Raw genomic sequence first — 17340 nt, forward strand, 5'->3', positions numbered from 1 at the left:
AGGAGTGAGCTTCCCCTCCTGTGAAGTTCGCTACTCGAGCTTTTTTGCCAGTGACACACTCATGTCCACCCAAAATGTAACGTGTGGAAGTGGCTTTGATCCTTTTCTCTCTAATGATCTGCTCAGTCAGAACCTTGTCATGAAAATGTGACACCACCATCTTGTTAATGCTCACCTTCTGGAAGAGCTGTGCTTTGAATGAAAGCATCAAAGATCTTCCTTAATCTACTTTATGGCAAAGTCTCTATTTTATGGCCATATACACTAAAAAAACCACAATATTTGAAGTTACAGTATTGCATAGCTGAATCCAGCCCAGTACAACCCACCAGTGACTGCCTGGACAACCTCAAAGATCCCACAAACTGACAAAACCTATTTCTAAAACACTATTATCAATATTGGCTTTTTCTCAAGAAAAACCCAGACTGAAGGAAGGCAGTCTGTACGAAACTCAAGCTGATAAATACCACAGCTAACAAAGAGAGGACACACTGCTTCTTACAAGTAAGAAATTACTATGGTTTCTTAAATGAGTTGTCTAAGATACACTACAGAGAAGCAATTCTTGTAAGAATTATAATCCTCAAAAGTAATTTGTTTAAGCAGTCTTGTGATGCACCAAAAAAAAAAAAATTAAAAAATAAGGAAAAACCCATCCAGATCCCTGACAAAGAGCACCACCAGGGCTGCTGGCAAGGCTGTACCACACTTGAGTCCAAGGGAGTAGGGGTTGGCTCCAGAATTCAACAGGAGAAGCCAGGACTTTGGCTCAGCAGGAGCGCAGGAGCTGTTATCCATCAGACTCTGCAGAAATACCCCTTTCCTATTTGTTTTCAAGCCTCAGGCTCCAGCCACATAAAAGAATCTCCACCAAGCACCATGAAAGTAATTGTGACTTTTCTTGGGCAACATGGCATGGTATTGCAGTCACTCACCTTCCTCGTGGGGACTCTCCTCCTGGTTTCTGAGTGTGGTTCTCCTGTGTCCTTATCCCTGCAGAGTGTTTCAGGCACCCTCACCACTCCTCCTGGCGCAGTGGCAGAGGGATATGTTGATGTAAATCATCCTAAAATTCCAGAAGCATTTTGCAGAAGGCAAATACAAGCTCCACAGCACCTGGAGCCTCAGAGGGTTTTCCATACGCCAGCAGAGGTGAAGCTCTGGAACAGAAAGGCAAAATTTTTGGTACCTTGCCTGGTCTGAGCCAGCCTCGTACAGCCCAAGCTGCCTCAATTCATGCTGCAGTGACAGATGCCAAAACCTGTCGCAGGTGCTTGGCATTTTTAATGTTAAAACATGCCACAGGCCGCCGTGCTCCTCGGCATATGGGGCAGCAAGTGCCCTGTCTGCAGCTGTGCATGGACAGCAGGGACACTCGGCTGGCCAGACAAATTTCACCTTCATACCTGGTGCTGCGGCTTGGGCTGATGGGATCCTTGCTGCAACAAAAATGGAGTAAAATTAGGGAGAAGAAATCACAAAGGCTCTAAGTGGACTCTTACACTACTTTTTTTTACTTATCATCCATCTAAAAATGCTAATATTGCATTGGTTATGTGTAGAAGAACTTGAAAAATGTAAGACAAGCATAGAAGTCCTCAGAATTCCAGTTCAGGGCTGATCTTCTTTTCCCCCTCAACTGTCTGATCTTATCAGTTACCCACAGCTCACGACATGGAGGGTACAAGTCCCTCATGCCTGCATATTCCTATGCAGCTTTCAAGACCTTGTGAACCTTGTTTCAGTTTCTAGGCCACATTATTTGCTGCTAACAAGCCAGGATTCAAGTCCAAAGACTTAAGGGGGCTGTAGTACAACACACTTGTAAATAATGTTTTAGATTACTCTGGAAGCAAAAACATGGGTTCAGTGCCAAAGGAAGCCAGAGAAGCATTTCTGGGATGTTCTAACTCTTATGAGACACCTCAATATGTTTTGTAGCTATGCTTTAAATCAGTTCTGCCCTAAAGGAGTGGGAGACAGGGAGACAGAACGAGTGGAGTTCCCTGCCAGTCCAGATGTTTAAATTATCCATCTGTGAGTGGCTTCCTGCACCACGACTGTAGGAGATTGGAGGAATGCTTGACTGGCTCAAAACAATGAGGTGGGAAGTAGAGGGGAACTGGGCAAACTCTGTGTAGATGGGATGGCCACTGCTCCACTCCATCCCCTTGAGCTTTAGTCAGCCTTTGGTCCACACTGGAAGGGCAGCAGCCGACCCCACAGGCTGTCACAAAATGGGGGAGTGACTCCATGGCCTGTCACAAAATGGTGGACTGACCTCACTGACTGCCCCAAAATGGCAGACTGTCCCATGGTTTATCACAAAATGGTGGACTGCCCCCATGACCTGTCTCAAAATGGTGGTGACCGACTTGTGGCCTGACACAAAATGGTGGAGTGGGCTCATGGGCTGTCACAAAATGGTGGACTGACCCCACACCCTTACCCAAAATGGCGGACAGACCTCCCCCCCACCCATGCCCTTACCCAAAATGGCAGTAACCAACCCCACGGCCTGTCACAAAATGGTTGAATGACCCATAGCCTTCCCTAAAATGAGTAAGTAAAATAAAAATTCAGTAAATTACTGGAGTGGATTTCTTCCTGTGAGCTGCTCTCCTGCCTGTGGCTGCTCACTAGCAGATGTTCCCACCGGATCCTGCTGTTTGGCACATATTGCCTTTATCGAATGAGTAATAATATAAATGAACAAGCACAGCACTGTAGTCTATAGCTGAAATATTCATTCGTTAGCAGTTAATTAACACACTAAATGCTGTGTGGCAATAAGTATAGACAGAGAAGTAAGGAAAGTTTGGAAACACAGTCAGGTATGTCTTGTTCTGTGCAAAAGAGAAAACTAATAGTCAATAATTAAGATTTTAAATGAGATGACTTTTCACTGTGTCTGTACTTTTGATTGCAATAATACAAAAAATGGGCGATAATATTCCGTATTAATCCATGTCATATGTCTATTATTTCAGACATATGGATGTCCCGGCTGCAGGAGAACAATATTACACAACACAGCCTTAGAACTGACTTTGGCAGCATCCAAGCTCACAATTTGGACACTGGCGACACTTGTTCCTACAAACAGGCCTAAAAAAAATACCCCGATAACAAACATGCACCTTCCAACACAAAACCCGATTTCTCACCAGACAAAATTTACCCGCATCTTAAAAGCAGTTTAGTGATATATGCACACACATATAAAAAAGCTTTAATTAAAAAAAAGATGTAATGAAGAATGTAGCTACTAATTACTTTACTAAAACTATAAGAAATAAAGAAATGGTGCCAGTTTAAGTACTCGTTGACTCAAAACCTGTCCTCAGTTAGACCTAGCAGGAGCACCAGCTGCTGTGGGGGTCCAATGAGGGCAGATTTTAGACCACATAAATTTAGATTTTTTTCCTCCTAACAACTTAATACTCATGAAATTATATAACAAATTTGTAAACCAATTACCAAATGTCAGAAGGTGCCCTGATTAAAATACACACATCCCCTGGAATGTGCCATATTCACAAATTAGCCATGTGTTATTTATAGCTCCTCAAGGCACAATAATGAAGAAAGTGGTAATGAAATCTGAAAGCCTGAATATCTCCCTTATGTTGGAAAGCAAATCCCATGAGACCCATCTGTAGCCCAAACTGTGGGGAAAAAAGTATCCTTTCTAAACCAAACAAAAAAACCCTAAAAACAACCTCCCCTGCCTTCACAGTTTCATATTTCTTGTTTCAGTTTTAACATCATTTAAGCTGCAAATCAGAATCCTACCATACTATTTTCAATCACTTAATCATAATGATTCCTTGAAATCCCTTCTTTATTTGTATTCTCCAACACCACAAAGTGCAACCCAAATGCTTAAAAAAGGCAGTCTTCTTTATTCCTCTTTTTCTATCTTTTTCTGTCCATGCAAGGCTGAACTTGTATGCACACCAATTCCTGCTAAATGTTTCACAGCGATATTATTCAGTTTTAACTCAAAATTCTAGTTGCTTCAAGTTCAAAAATTGCATATTTACACCTACACTTGCTTCTTTCTTCTAGGAGATAACACCTGGTTCAATTTTCAACATCCATTAGTCAACATCTGCAAGGCCTTTGCTACATCCTCTCTGCCTCTCTCACTTCCCAAACACTGACTTCTGACTCTATATTTTTTGTCCCATATTTTCCCTGACCATCAAAACTGTTATTCTGCTTCCCATGTAAGTTTTTCTCCTTAAAAAAGTCATGTGTTAGTATTCTTTTTTCTTCTTTACTTATGGCCATACATACATCATGTCACATGCAGAAAAGCCTTTTTGGAAGCATATGGTAATTACTGCACTGAGGTATTTTACACTCATCCAATTTGATGCAGTCAACCTGTAGCACTGTAAGACACAATTAATTCATCATGTTGTAACATGAGTTACAATAAGCATAAAACAAGGATAAATGAAGGAGACTGCCTCTTTTTTTGGCACATTTACCAATTCCCAGGAATGCATGATTATTTTCATGGCAGATGCAAACACTGCAGAACTGTCAAAAACATTTGAAGGTCCATCAGAATATTTAATTAACTATATTGATAAAATAACCAGTATTAGTGACTTTCAACCCTGAGCTCAGTAACATCCTCCTCCCTCCCCAGGCCCTTCCACAAGAGCCTCCATCCATCTCCATCTATTCTCCAACAACAAACTGCTGCCTTTTTCCCCTCTTTCTTTTAACCTGCCTCTCTGTCCCCCTGCATTCATGACCTATTTTCTAGTGTTGTTGGAGAACTTAATACAGGCAGATGAAAAGCTCTTAGAGGCACCTGAAGGGGCAAAAAAAATAAAAAAATCAGACAAGAAGCAAGGAGTTACATCTTTATACTACTTTTGCAGACCTGACTCTCAGCCAGAGGGGTGGCAGATGGGCATGTGTTGCCAGAACCTGTTTTGAATTTAAACAAAATTACTTTGGCTCTTACTGGGCTGCTGCAGCAGTGCAGTGACCTCAGGAGGTGTCTCTCCCTTATGCCCTGTGCTCAAAGGTGAACCATGTTAAGGTTTAATTTGCTTGATTTAAAGCTTCTCTGTACATAAGAGAGTAAGATATAAGTCTAAAAAAGGTATATTAAATTTTTTCTCATCTTCCCTTAACCTTCTTTTCTCCGATTCTGTTCTTTATTATTCTGGTTCTTGAAGAGCTCTGAGATACAAGTTTTTGAAGTATTTCTAATTAATACAACCCTCTGACCTTTGCTTTTGAAGACAAATATGTAGCTGTAAACAGCAAAATAACAAAAAGCAACCCCCAAAACACTTTTGTCTCATCTGGTTTCAACCACAAATACAAAGCAGGAATCTTCCATGGGAAAAAGTCTCCGAAATATGATTCCCATGGAGAAGCAACAGATGAACAAAACAGGAAAAGTATGATTTTACATTGATAATTTAAATTTTGAAGTTAATACACTTGAACTCTCACCTCTCAATAAAAAGAGAGACTTCCTCTCTCTGCCAACACCTCAATGTGGAATGATGCCCAAGGCAGTTTGGAGTCGAGAATAAGTCCCTGACTGCTTCTTGCCTTTCCTGTTTTGTTCATTCCAGAATGTAACTACCTTTCTTTTTCAGACTGAATGGAGATACTGGGCACTAAAGATTGCCTTTTGTTAGCAGAAGCAGATTCTATAAGCTATTGTGCTGTTAATTTTTTCAGTTATCTCGGCTTCCTTAATATCATTTAGCTATTTCTTTTCTTTATGGGCACCTTATTCTGCTTGATTCTGTTTCACTTTGAACCTCCATTGATGATGAGGATTTAACACATTTTTTATCATGCTGTGCAAAATGCTGATGGAATCTTTGTGCAGACTCTCTGGCAACAGAAAAAGGTTATTATTATCATCCCCTTTGTATTCTATCTCCAGAAATCTATGCACATGCTTTGTAGCCACCCATTTTGCACAGGAGCATGAAGAAATCACTTTGTTTTACTCACTACAAAAGCACTTTTTAAAAGATGTATCTTTATAATTGTCCATTTTTAAAACTGGTGCATGCATAATGCACTGCTCAGAAAAGGGTTTTGAATGATTTGCTCCAATTATCCAAACCTTACCTCTCGGGCTGCTGCTCAGCTCAGAGGTGAAACCATCCACAGCGAAATCTGAAGGTCTGTATTAGATTTAAATGTAGAAGGGAAAGAATTCCATTCACTGGGGGCAGTGATGAAAGAGCTGCATCCACAGCCTGTACCAGCCATCCAATTACTCCATTCCTGGCGTTTTCAAGGATGCTAAACCCACACGGAGTTTTTGTGACCCCAATCCTCTATCTGTAAAGGCAGAGAAGAAAGTGTCAGCTCCCTTTCCTCCCCTCTAAACAGTTTCCATACTTCCATTAATTCAATCTGCTTTCTCTCTGCTATCGTGACTTCTCAACAACCTATGTTAGGGATCAGCAACTATCCCAATTAAAAGGCAATTGACTAAAATTATTCTGCAGTATTTCTCTGGAAGCAGCAGGTTTGCTCAGGGTACTCCAGCCAGCCATGCAGCCGGTCCCCATTTGCACACAAATAGCAGCTGGATATTAAGACATAGTTGTGATATCTGTATACTGCCCATATGCTCACTTCGAGAGGCTGGAGAGACTTGGAAATGGGATTAAATGAAAATAATGAAATAAACCAGCAAAAGATTAAAAATACTGTCTAGCGAGTCGATTGGCTTATTATGCTCTGGATTCCTACAAATTCACTTTGCAGTCAGGACACATGGGGTTTGAATAATTTTCTGCCTTTACACTTTCCCTGCCACAAAAAGTAACACGGTGCTGATTTTCAATAAACAAATCTGCTCTTTTCTCTCAGGGTTTGTGTACGCTCTGAATGCATTTGTGACATCAGATTTTCACCAGGGAAATGAAAAAAGACAACAAACCCGACAACCCACATTTATGAAAACCCAAGAAACCAAGCTGGCCTTTTTGAAATGTGGCATGACTGGGGAAAAAAAAAAAAAAGAAATCCCTATCATGTTCTTAAGACATCCAGTACAAACTGGAAAGTGAGTGAAAAAGGGCTTTCCTACTGAGGCTGTCTCTGGCTACCATTCCTCTGAGCATGACTTTATCAATTGTGCACTGAGGATGCTCTCGGGCCAAAATCTAGAAGGTCAAAATGAAGGAAAAGCATCACAAAAAGAGTCTATGGAAGAAGCCTTCTGTAAACTAAGAAGGACCCCATGGCCATATTAGATTTTTTTCCTCTCTCCTTTTTTATTATTTTGTTTTTTAAATTCTTTAATTCTTTTATATTTAGACGATAATTGCTGTTCCCCTTGTTTTGAATCTACGCAATGAGCAAACTCTGTTTGTTTGGTTGTAGGCAGGCTGAGAAGTGTAGTTGTGTATTAGACCTGTTGAAGCTGGAAGACACGTCTTTAGTGAGTGAAAACCATACTTTTTTAAATTACACACAAATACTGCATTCCAAAAACTCACAATGGGTGAGAGGAATCACTCCCATTACCAGCCCTGCCCATTACTGTGTTAGGGCTCCTTGGAAATAGAGCTCTGAGAGCAAAACTACCACATAAATTAAAAAGTTTCCATTTATTCATAAGGCCTGAGTGATGCAATCACAAATATTTGTCATATTCAGTATAAGCCTTTGAAAAAAACTCTGTCTGGAGTCCATTACCTTCACTTTTCCAGATGCTTTTAGGTCACTTGGAAAGAGCGAACACTTTCTTCCACCTGCAGCCCAAAAGAACAACAAAATCACTTCAGAAGAAAAATCATACCTATAGAGCCACTTCCCTGTCTGTTTATTCTTCCTTTCAGGCAGTTACAATACCTTTAAGAGAAATCACCTCTTCTGCACTAAAAGCCCACTTTATCCATCAAAAACACACTGTCACTTGCTCATATATTGTATACTCTCAGTTTAATAGTTAGGTAAATATTGCAGTGTCTGGATACTCCAGAAAAGTATATTTTCAGAATGCACTCAATAGTAAAAGACAGTAACAACCTGAGAAATGCTTTTAAGGAAAGCCAGGGCCTATCAAACTCTCCTGGCTGTAGGTGCTCTTACTGCCTCGGCAGAAATTGGCTCTGACACCAGTGAGAAAGGACATTCCAATTCCTTAAATAAGATCACTAGGCAGGGCTGTCACTTCCACTTCAATTGGACTGGCTCAGGAGAGAATCCTGTGTCAGAGAATTTCCCTGGAAAGAGTAAACTAACAGTTTGTAATGTATCAGCTATAACAACTACAGTTACTATTTCTATTAAAGATTGGTAATATCTCTATTAAAGATGAGTTGGAGACAAACCAGGGTCTAATTATTTTTCGACCTGGATGCCTAGACAGATAGGAAAAAATGTTCACTCAGTGGGGATTTTTCCTTACCTCCAGCAGAGCTGGGATTTCCCACTGAATGTTTTAATTTCCAGGATACCAACTGCAAGTGCATCACTACAAATAACATTAATGACTTTCAGTGCAGTGCAAAAATAATTAGAAGCAGAGCAATTGTCCAACATACATGCTTATACCAGGAAAAGATTGAGAAAAATCATGCAAAGCTGCATAGCCTGAGAGGAAAAACCAGAAAACAAGCAGAGGGGTGAGGTCTAAATCAAATATGAAGCAATCTATATTTTCCATTAAAGCCATTGTGAAATTGGGCATTTTGCAAAGGTCTTGATTGAAAACCATGCGAAAGTTAATGGGTTTGACTCAAATGATCCTCATCACTCCAATAAGAAACAAGGAGAAAGGAGACCCACAGGAGCAGAACTTGAAAAAAACCATAAGTGCAAAAGCATACAACAGAAAAGAAACAATTTTAATAGCTCCAGAAAAGAGTATAAATTGCTTTGTTCCCACAGCTAGAAGGAGAGTCAACAGAGCAGATTCTCATTAGAATTTTAGCATTATATTTCCTTTTTTTATAAACAGCATATCACTAAGATTTACCAATATTGTCTCAATACGCTGAAAGCTTTATTATCTATTCTTTGACACTTTTTATTTTTCTAATTCCTTAGTTTTAACAAAAAACAACAGAGTGTACTGAAGACTTCATTTTCTTAATGTGGCTGAATTGAAGGCTAATTAACACATTCATATCTGTCAACAAACCCAATATCTTTGGTATTCATATTTCTGGGTTCTTTTGTGGTTAGTTTAATTAAATTTGTTGATAAAATAAAGGAGGAGAGAAAAAAAATAGTTTAGGTTAGGTTTTACAAAGGCAATTAGTAGTTAGTGCCCATTAAACTAGAAAAGGAATCAGCACAATAATTTTCTAGGTCATTTTTCTTAATGTTATCCTTGAAATTTTAGCATAATCAGGAAAGAACAAGGAGCCATCATGATCCAAAAGAGCTTCCTGTCCTCTTCTCCCCCAAAGGAAGAGACAAAAAATATCACTGAGGTGCTGAAAAGGAGTTCAGAGTTGAAAAGGCTGCTGACAACCTCTCATGGTGCTCTGTTTCAGACACTGTGATTTCAAGAGGAAGAAAAGTGGGTCCTAAACGCTACTGATAGCTGAAAATTTGGAGATGAAGAACACTTCAGAACGTTTAAGTGTGGTAGGTATGATTACAGCAATCAAAGTGCTGCCCCATTTTGCTACAGTTTATTTTGAACAGTAAGATTAAGGACAAAAAAAAGCAAAAAAAAATATCTCTGATCCTAAATTGTGCAGGATGCATAAATGTTAGAAACACTCCTGACAGGGGTCCACAGAGGCAGTTGACCCCAAAGGTAATGTGGTATTTATCTTGTTTTGTACTTTCAACCAAAAAAATTCCTGCTGCTTCTTCAAGAGAAGTTTCTCTCTTACCTTATGGTCTGAACCAACCCCTTGTCAGTTTGGTATTGCAGACTGACCAGTTTATCACAAGATACCTGTAAAAAAAGGTTCCACCAAGGTGCTTGTATATGTGGTTCACTGGCCTGTAATGACCTGGTACATGTTATATGACTGGCAAACCAGCAAAGTGATGTTTGTCCTGAGACCTGAATTTGGCCCCATGACCATGAGTAGAGTCCTTGCTGAGCCCAGAGAGTGAGCACTCTCTGGGCACTTCCTCCTGTGCAAACCTTCTCCTCGCTGAAGACACAACATCTCCAAGGATCACTGTATAAATAAACCTCTCCACCTTCCCCACAAAGTGCCAAACAAATCCATAAATACACAGCGGCACTAACAATAAAAGTTCCAATGGAGCCGTCCACAACTAGATCTCCTCATGCAGCAGAGGCCAAGAGAATAAACAACAGATGACAAATGTTAGGTCATTCTCACCTTAAGCCAAAGTAAGTCTGTGCTGCTGTCAAACTCGATTCCTCTCTTCCTTCTGTCAGCTGACTCAGCCAGCTCATCCCAATTCAGCAGGGAGCTGTGCACACTGATGAACTGTGAAGGGGTTCAACAATAGCTCAAGTGGGATGTATTAAAGGCACTAGAAAACAAATAAACAAATAAAAACCCCACAAAGAAAACAAACAAACCTGAGTATTAATGGTAGTACCCAAAGAGGATTAAAAATACAAATAAACAAAGTAACTTCGCGTGGTTTTAATCCTAATCCCTGGGAATGAGTTGAGCATGAATATCCTGTAAGGTGAGAGGATACAGAACTGAAATAAAGTCTTACAGCAAATAATTAAAACAAAAACTACAGACCTAGAAATTTTAATGAAAAAATATGAATTAAATGAAACCCATAAATTTGGGAAGCAACTAAACATCATTCTCAACTTCTTCCAGGAACTGAAGGTAAACCAGCAGAGCTGTGTGAAGCTCTCAGGACCTTCCTTGCAATAGGCTGGAAGATTTTAAGACCCAAAGGGATCAGTGTGATCAACAGATTTGGTCTTCCATATAACAGAGATCAGAAAATGTCACGCAGTGATTCTTACATCACATCTAAGAAGTTTTAGGCTACAGAAGAGTATATATTCAGCTAAGGCATCCAGACCCAGCTTCCAAGATTTAGAGATATGGAGTGTTCACTGCCAGCCTTTTAAAAATTGATCTACCTGCCCTTATTGCTAAGGAGGTTTGTCCAATATCCAGTTCCAACAGTTCCTTCTTCAGCAGAGGAAACCACTGCTGTTCACCTCCAGCTTTTTATTGCCTTCTTCATTTTCTCTAAGCAGTAAAATATGAAGCATATTTTACAAAGTGAAGTAAATAATGAGATTGAAATAAATTGCACAAAAAAGGAGGTGCTTGGCAGTGTTTCTGACTGCCACTGTCTGGGAGAATCAATGGGAGACAGTCACAGTCAGATATCCATTAGGCACAGAGTGCATTAGTAATTGCTTTAATCATCTTTCATGCAATAACCATCACTGCTGTGTTCTCCTCTGCTCAGACTGTTTTCCTTCCCTTCCTCATTGGAAATGTTCCATCACACAGTTTCCCTTGGTGCAGACCAAGCACAGCAAGCAGCAATGCTTTCCACTTTATGCTTCAGGAATTTCTACAGGTTTAACAGTTTTAAAACAGACATTAAGCTTCTCTTTCTTGTGTGTTTTTTTCAGCAGTGAAAATGTCTTTAAAACTCCAGAATATGCACCATTTGACCTACTGAGCCTAATAATTTAGTGGCATAAACCCTTAAACATGAAGTCAACACTTAGTTTAGATAAAGTGTCAACAGTGTGTAGGCAACAAGCTGACACAAATCTTAAAGAATTTAGCTTTTAAAAAGCCTTAATTCCTTCTTTATGCCAATTGTCTGCAAAAGAACCTTTCTGCAGCTTTGTATGGCTCTTTAAGCTATGTCAGCACGAGTGGTAGCTTAAAGGTACAGCAATTAAATTATGAGCAAACATATGTAAAAACACAGTGTAAGAACATTTCCAAAAACGGACTTTACAGGAAATCAATACATTTTCACTGAGGTAGATTGCCCAGCATCATCAGTGAATGAATTTTACTAAACCAGCTGTAGCAAGAGAATCAAACCCAAGCACCACCAAGGAAAGCAACTGTATTCATTAGGAACCCACAGGACCATCTCAAATGACACAGCTTTTCACAAGCAGCTACGCAACTCCAGGGAGTCCCATTCGAATCTCAGCTCTATCATGCTGCAGTTCCATCTCTGTATACTCAAAATAATAATAATAAAGAAAGCTAATTCTTGGAAATTATGGGGATTTTTGTTTTACCCAGGCAATGAGTAACACTATCATAACCTGAGGGGAAAATACCGGTGAATCAACATTTTCTTAATTAACTTGATTCTAGTCCTGGTCTTACACTGATCCTTGAGGAAGGACAATCTTTTTTCAGCGGCTTCAGCAGCATCAGAACAGGAGCACCTATTGCTGTATTTAATGAGGTTGAGATATACTTATTGCAATTTTTTGAGTAAAGAGTTGAGGTCTCCCTTTAAAAACAAGTATTACAGATTAGTATTCTTTCTTTCTGAGACATACAGCATTTTACAAGGAAACTTAATGAAGTAGGCTCTGAGGTATTTCCTGTAATATATTTCAATAAAAGAAAGTGTAAGCCAGTAAAGTTGCTCATGTAAGCATTGAGGATTTAAGGAATTACTTAAACAATGAATGCATGAAGCTATTAACCTTCTTGGAGAATTAAATTGTGCCCCTACGTGATGAATCAAAAGCAGCAGTCATTTCAGCTCTGAAGGACTGGTTTTATACATGTGACTGAAACATAATTAAAGAAATATGAAATTGTGCTGCATCCAGAGAAAATTAGACAGGACTTCTAGACCATGAGAACACCTTTGCAACAGCTTTTATTTGGTACATTCATACACCAGTTACCTCTTGGCAATGGCACAGGCCCAGGAAGGTTATATTCTAGCAGCTGGCCTCAAGTGAAGGCACAGTCTAGTGAAATGAGTAATTTTAAAGTTTTATTTCTTTGCAGTATTCTGCTATGCTGGAAACATTAAGAGGATCTTCATGACTAAGTAAAATTTTGCTTGTGCACAGCTTATTGCATAAAAGCAGTAGCAACAAAAAGCCCTGATACCAGACTAATCTGAGTACAGGTTATCTGCATATGTCAGGTATTTAAAAGGAGATTTTATAATAGGAAAAGTTTGGAAAATTTAAAACACTTTCTCTCTGACAGAGGTCACAGGAATGTTCTCTGTTTAAACCAGCTGGAACACTGATACCGTGAGATTAAATAAAACATAAAAAGGATAAAAGAATTACCATATACTTTAAAAAGCCACAAAACCAAAAGCCAGCGAGCAGAAATGAGAACAATAAGAGGTATTTTTTCAACTCACTGAAGCATCCTCCTACTTAAGGAAGCCCTTCCTGGTGTCCTTTTGCATGTCACCGGTTTTGTGTGTCCCCATCAATTCATTTTCCGCTGGTATCATGATTATCTAATTAGTACCAATCTGTCACTGTCAATTAGGAACTCAGGAGATCTTCAGGTTCTCTTAAAGCGGTCACTTGGCCATGAGATAATATCAAAACATCATTACCATACCATTTATCAGGTTGGCTTTTTTACCTTTTACTAATTTGTTCAGCACCTGAGTCTTCTGGATGTTTATGAACATAGCATGTTCATATTGCTAATTATATCATACTCTGCCTATGCACTACCTACACAATTAATACCATTTTTGTATCTGCATGGAGCTGGCCAGGAGCTCCTATACAAATGATAATTAAACAGCATGTTAAAAAGATGTGCAACTGCTCAGGGGCTGTAGGCAAACAATTTGCAGCTCCTAGTAATTGAAACATAACAAGCTGACTTTTAAAGTAAATTTAGGTCTATTTTGCCTCTTGATGAAAGATCTTTCTGAATGACTAATTTAAATAACTTTCAACCCCTCCACAAGATAGATGCATCTGAACAGGTGAAAACCTGGGCATCCTCTAGAGTTTAATGAGTGTCCCTCTGTCCCTAGTGCCTGTGAAAGCTCTGTAGAGACGGAGATCAATCATTATCTGGCATCAGCCCTGAGTTGTGTCCTGTCTCTCAGAGCAGCCTGAGCGGATGATACAAGCAGGTCTATACTAAATCTATAACTGAGTGTACCAAAGCCATAATTTTCTTCAGGAATGTGACAAGAGCACAAACCAATCTAGTGATGCATGTTACTGCCCACAGATACATGGCAGAGCTGTGGCCTTGGTGTGAGGTCTTGGAAACTCTTCACCGGGGAAAGGAGGAAGGGTGCTGGACTGGCAGTGTGGGATAGTCAGAAAGACCTGAGTGTTAATTCACGGAGCAGAGTGCTGTGTCATCCCAAACAGCCTCTTTGCACATCTGCCTTCTTTCTTCTAAATATTTTCCAATGTTCACTTCATAAATTTCCTGCTTTTAATTTTAACCCTTTTCCTTAGAGGGCAATAGCTCAATACTATCTTGCATTCCTATCACAAAATTTGTGAGGTAAATACTGGGAATTTCTCATGTTTTTTTTTCTTATCTTGATCTCCATGTCACTTACCAAGCATCTCTAGTGAGAGAATATTGCAAAAGTAAAGGGAATTTTTAGTAAATCCACTGAAGGCTTCCCTGGGAATCACAGCACAGAGCTGTGCACACCTCATGGCACTAGTTGCACTATTATCCTCAAGCACTTATAAATTTCCACAGGCCCCAGCCCTCCAAAATGCACTACAGAGCCTGTGAGAAACCCTGTTTGGCAGATAGAGGGACAGACGGACGCGTCAGCCCCACTGTTGCTCGAGCCAGCAGATGTGATGCACAGCACCCACGTGCCTCTTGCAGCCTTTAGAATGAGCAGTTGGAGGAGTGATACACTCAGCAAGTTTATTTATATTTTGAAACACAAGAGAAGTGCTTCACTTTCCTCTGAAGCCACCAGGGACACTCAAATCCCATTTAAACATCTACCTCTCTTCTCTGCTGCTACTATTTTGACTGCTGTGTTATCTTTTGTATAAATCTGCATGGAAGCAAAACCTTCTGTATCTCCCCCTTCAGCCCGGATCAGGTCACTTTTATATTTAGTTTACTTCTCAAAAACTTGATATTTGTGTTAGCACAGCTTTATATCCTATTTAATTAGTTCTGGCTTTTCACAAATCTACCCAGCTCAAGCTGAAACATATGTACTAAATCTACCTTCGAGTCCTTTACTATCTCTATTAGACAGAAAGAGGAATAATTATGATTATAAATATAATTTGCAATAATATCAACACCAATCTGTTGCTGAGGTAATAGTGTTGGCCATAAGAACATGGGGGTTGATTGTGACAGCTCATGGATGGTAACAGTGAACAGCAGAGTAAAGGGTGAGTTAAACTTCTCTACATCAGGGTGAACAAGGGCTGGTGAAACAAATATTTAAGTCCTGAAGAGTTAAGTTCTCCAAACAGTATGTTCTGCAATACATGGGGAAAACTGGGTTCTGCCTGGGAGTCAGCAAAGAATAAAAGGCACCCCAGAATGGGAGCCTGGCATTAGGCCTGAGAGGAGAGGTTTTGCACGAAACCTGGAAAATAAGGATGGAAAATAAGTCCAGAAAGACAATCTTTACTTTGCATAGAACATTGAGCATTAATGCATATTTTATAAGCACACACCAGCAGTTGTTTCTTAACTTCCACTGAGTGCTGTTGTCCATAGTAAGTTATGCCTATAAACAAAATCCATGAGGAGGAAACAGCGTGAAAAGACAGACAAATTAAAATGTTTGTTCCCTGAAATCACACACCTTCAATTGGAAGGGAAGATTTTAACATACCCACTCTTTTGGTGCCTGGTCAAGTGGCAGTGGAGTCACAAAACACAAGTGGTTGGCATCCCCCAAACCCGACCTATCTGCCTTGGAGGGCAGGAATAGTTACAAGGAAGCCACCTGGAAACCACAGGCTGAGGTCACCCTGCATTCAGCAGCCATTTTCACACTCTGTAAATAAGGGCTCGTGGCTATCAGGCACAAACCTTCCCCCCAACCCTCTTCTACACTGAGCACTAAGTGCAGTTTAATTCCAGTATTCCTATTCTCTGGGTAGCAACATGTCATTCCTCATACACGTCAGGGATTTGGGCCAACACATACTTGAGGCTTTTGCCTGCAGTAACAGGTAATACACAACCCCAGCTCTTGGACAAATCTGCCACACTGAACAAATTTGACAGGGGAACCACTGGTGCAGAATGAATGCAAATCAGGATGCCAGTTTATTTTCCAGTCAGTTCTGCACATAACTAGAATCTAATCCAGTTATGGTAAATAGTGAAAATCTGGATGTGAGGGTGAAACATATGTAAATTGCCATTGTGATTTTTTTAAAGTAAACTAGAATCCAGCAAATGCATCTCGTTTCATTATTCTCTGCAACAGAAAATTCAGTTGCCAATAGAAAATTAAAAATAATAATACTAGCAACACACATTCTACGAATGCATCCTGCTTCATAAAAAATAAGGTCCCTGAATGCTATAGAAGCCAATAAATTATTGCACAGGCTGTATGCAAAGTATCTCAGCACAAAGCAGAGTATCTGCTCACATATGAAAAAATGAAACCGTGCCACTTCAAATCTGAGCACAGCACTGTCAGTGTGCTCTGCACTTTTAATGAAGCTTTAGAAGCAATCATTGATGACTGTGCAGAAGCCATGTCTGCTGCCAGAGCTGTCAGGTTACATAAAGGCCTAGTGGGAAACCAGTATAAATGGCTCCGGCTCCTCCGTGCCCAGGAGCTGTTTGGTGGGGAAGGCAGGATAAGCGGGAATGCCCTGCTCCCCTGCCAGCCCCTGACACGCCTTTCAGGAGCGCCAGGAACAGACACGAGGGCACAGCTGCCTCCTCAGTCAAGGTTCTTAAAAGCAAACTTGTTGAAAGCTAAGTGGCTGTCTAGCCAAAATTACACCGTGCTGCTGAGGGCATTTTTAATGGAGGAAGTGCTGAGAGCTCACTTTTCCTTCTCGCAAGGCCTTGCAGATCAAGTCAAGTGACAGCACAATTTACGCATTCAAATGGAAACACAGCACACGGACTAAATAAAGCCCTAGGGAGGTTTTACCAAACCACCGCTGGCTTTGGGGGTTATTTACTCTTACCAGTTTTAAACCAAAATATTATGCAGCTAAAGACCAAAGGCAGGAGTTTGCTCTCAAAGAACTCCACAGAAACTGAACAAAATATTCCATGCTAACACATAAGTTAGGAGCCATTCCAGAAAAAAAGCCAAGGTTGTTTAACTGCAAGACATGAATTTAAAATCCTTTCAAAGGTTGGTTGCTTTTGTTTTGTTTTTTAAATTTCATGGCACTTTATCAGCAACTCAGTATTTTGTTAGAGAAAATGAGATGAT

At 40.0% G+C, this 17340-nt stretch overlaps 2 long non-coding RNA genes across 2 annotated transcripts; one reads left to right on the top strand and one right to left on the bottom strand.

The window, feature by feature from the left end:
• Positions 1-944: 944 nt before the first annotated feature.
• Positions 945-10640, bottom strand: LOC108641549. Its single transcript, XR_001922076.1, has 5 exons — positions 10538-10640; positions 10332-10442; positions 7711-7766; positions 6127-6342; positions 945-1163 (listed from the first exon to the last, which is right to left on the bottom strand). It is a non-coding gene; the product is annotated as an uncharacterized LOC108641549 (long non-coding RNA).
• Positions 2286-9598, top strand: LOC108641548. Its single transcript, XR_001922075.2, has 3 exons — positions 2286-2565; positions 7396-7453; positions 9365-9598. It is a non-coding gene; the product is annotated as an uncharacterized LOC108641548 (long non-coding RNA).
• Positions 10641-17340: the final 6700 nt, after the last annotated feature.

This window comes from Manacus vitellinus, unplaced genomic scaffold (assembly GCF_001715985.3).
Source record: "Manacus vitellinus isolate BGI_N305 unplaced genomic scaffold, ASM171598v3 scaffold_69_pilon, whole genome shotgun sequence".
NCBI lineage: Eukaryota > Metazoa > Chordata > Aves > Passeriformes > Pipridae > Manacus > Manacus vitellinus.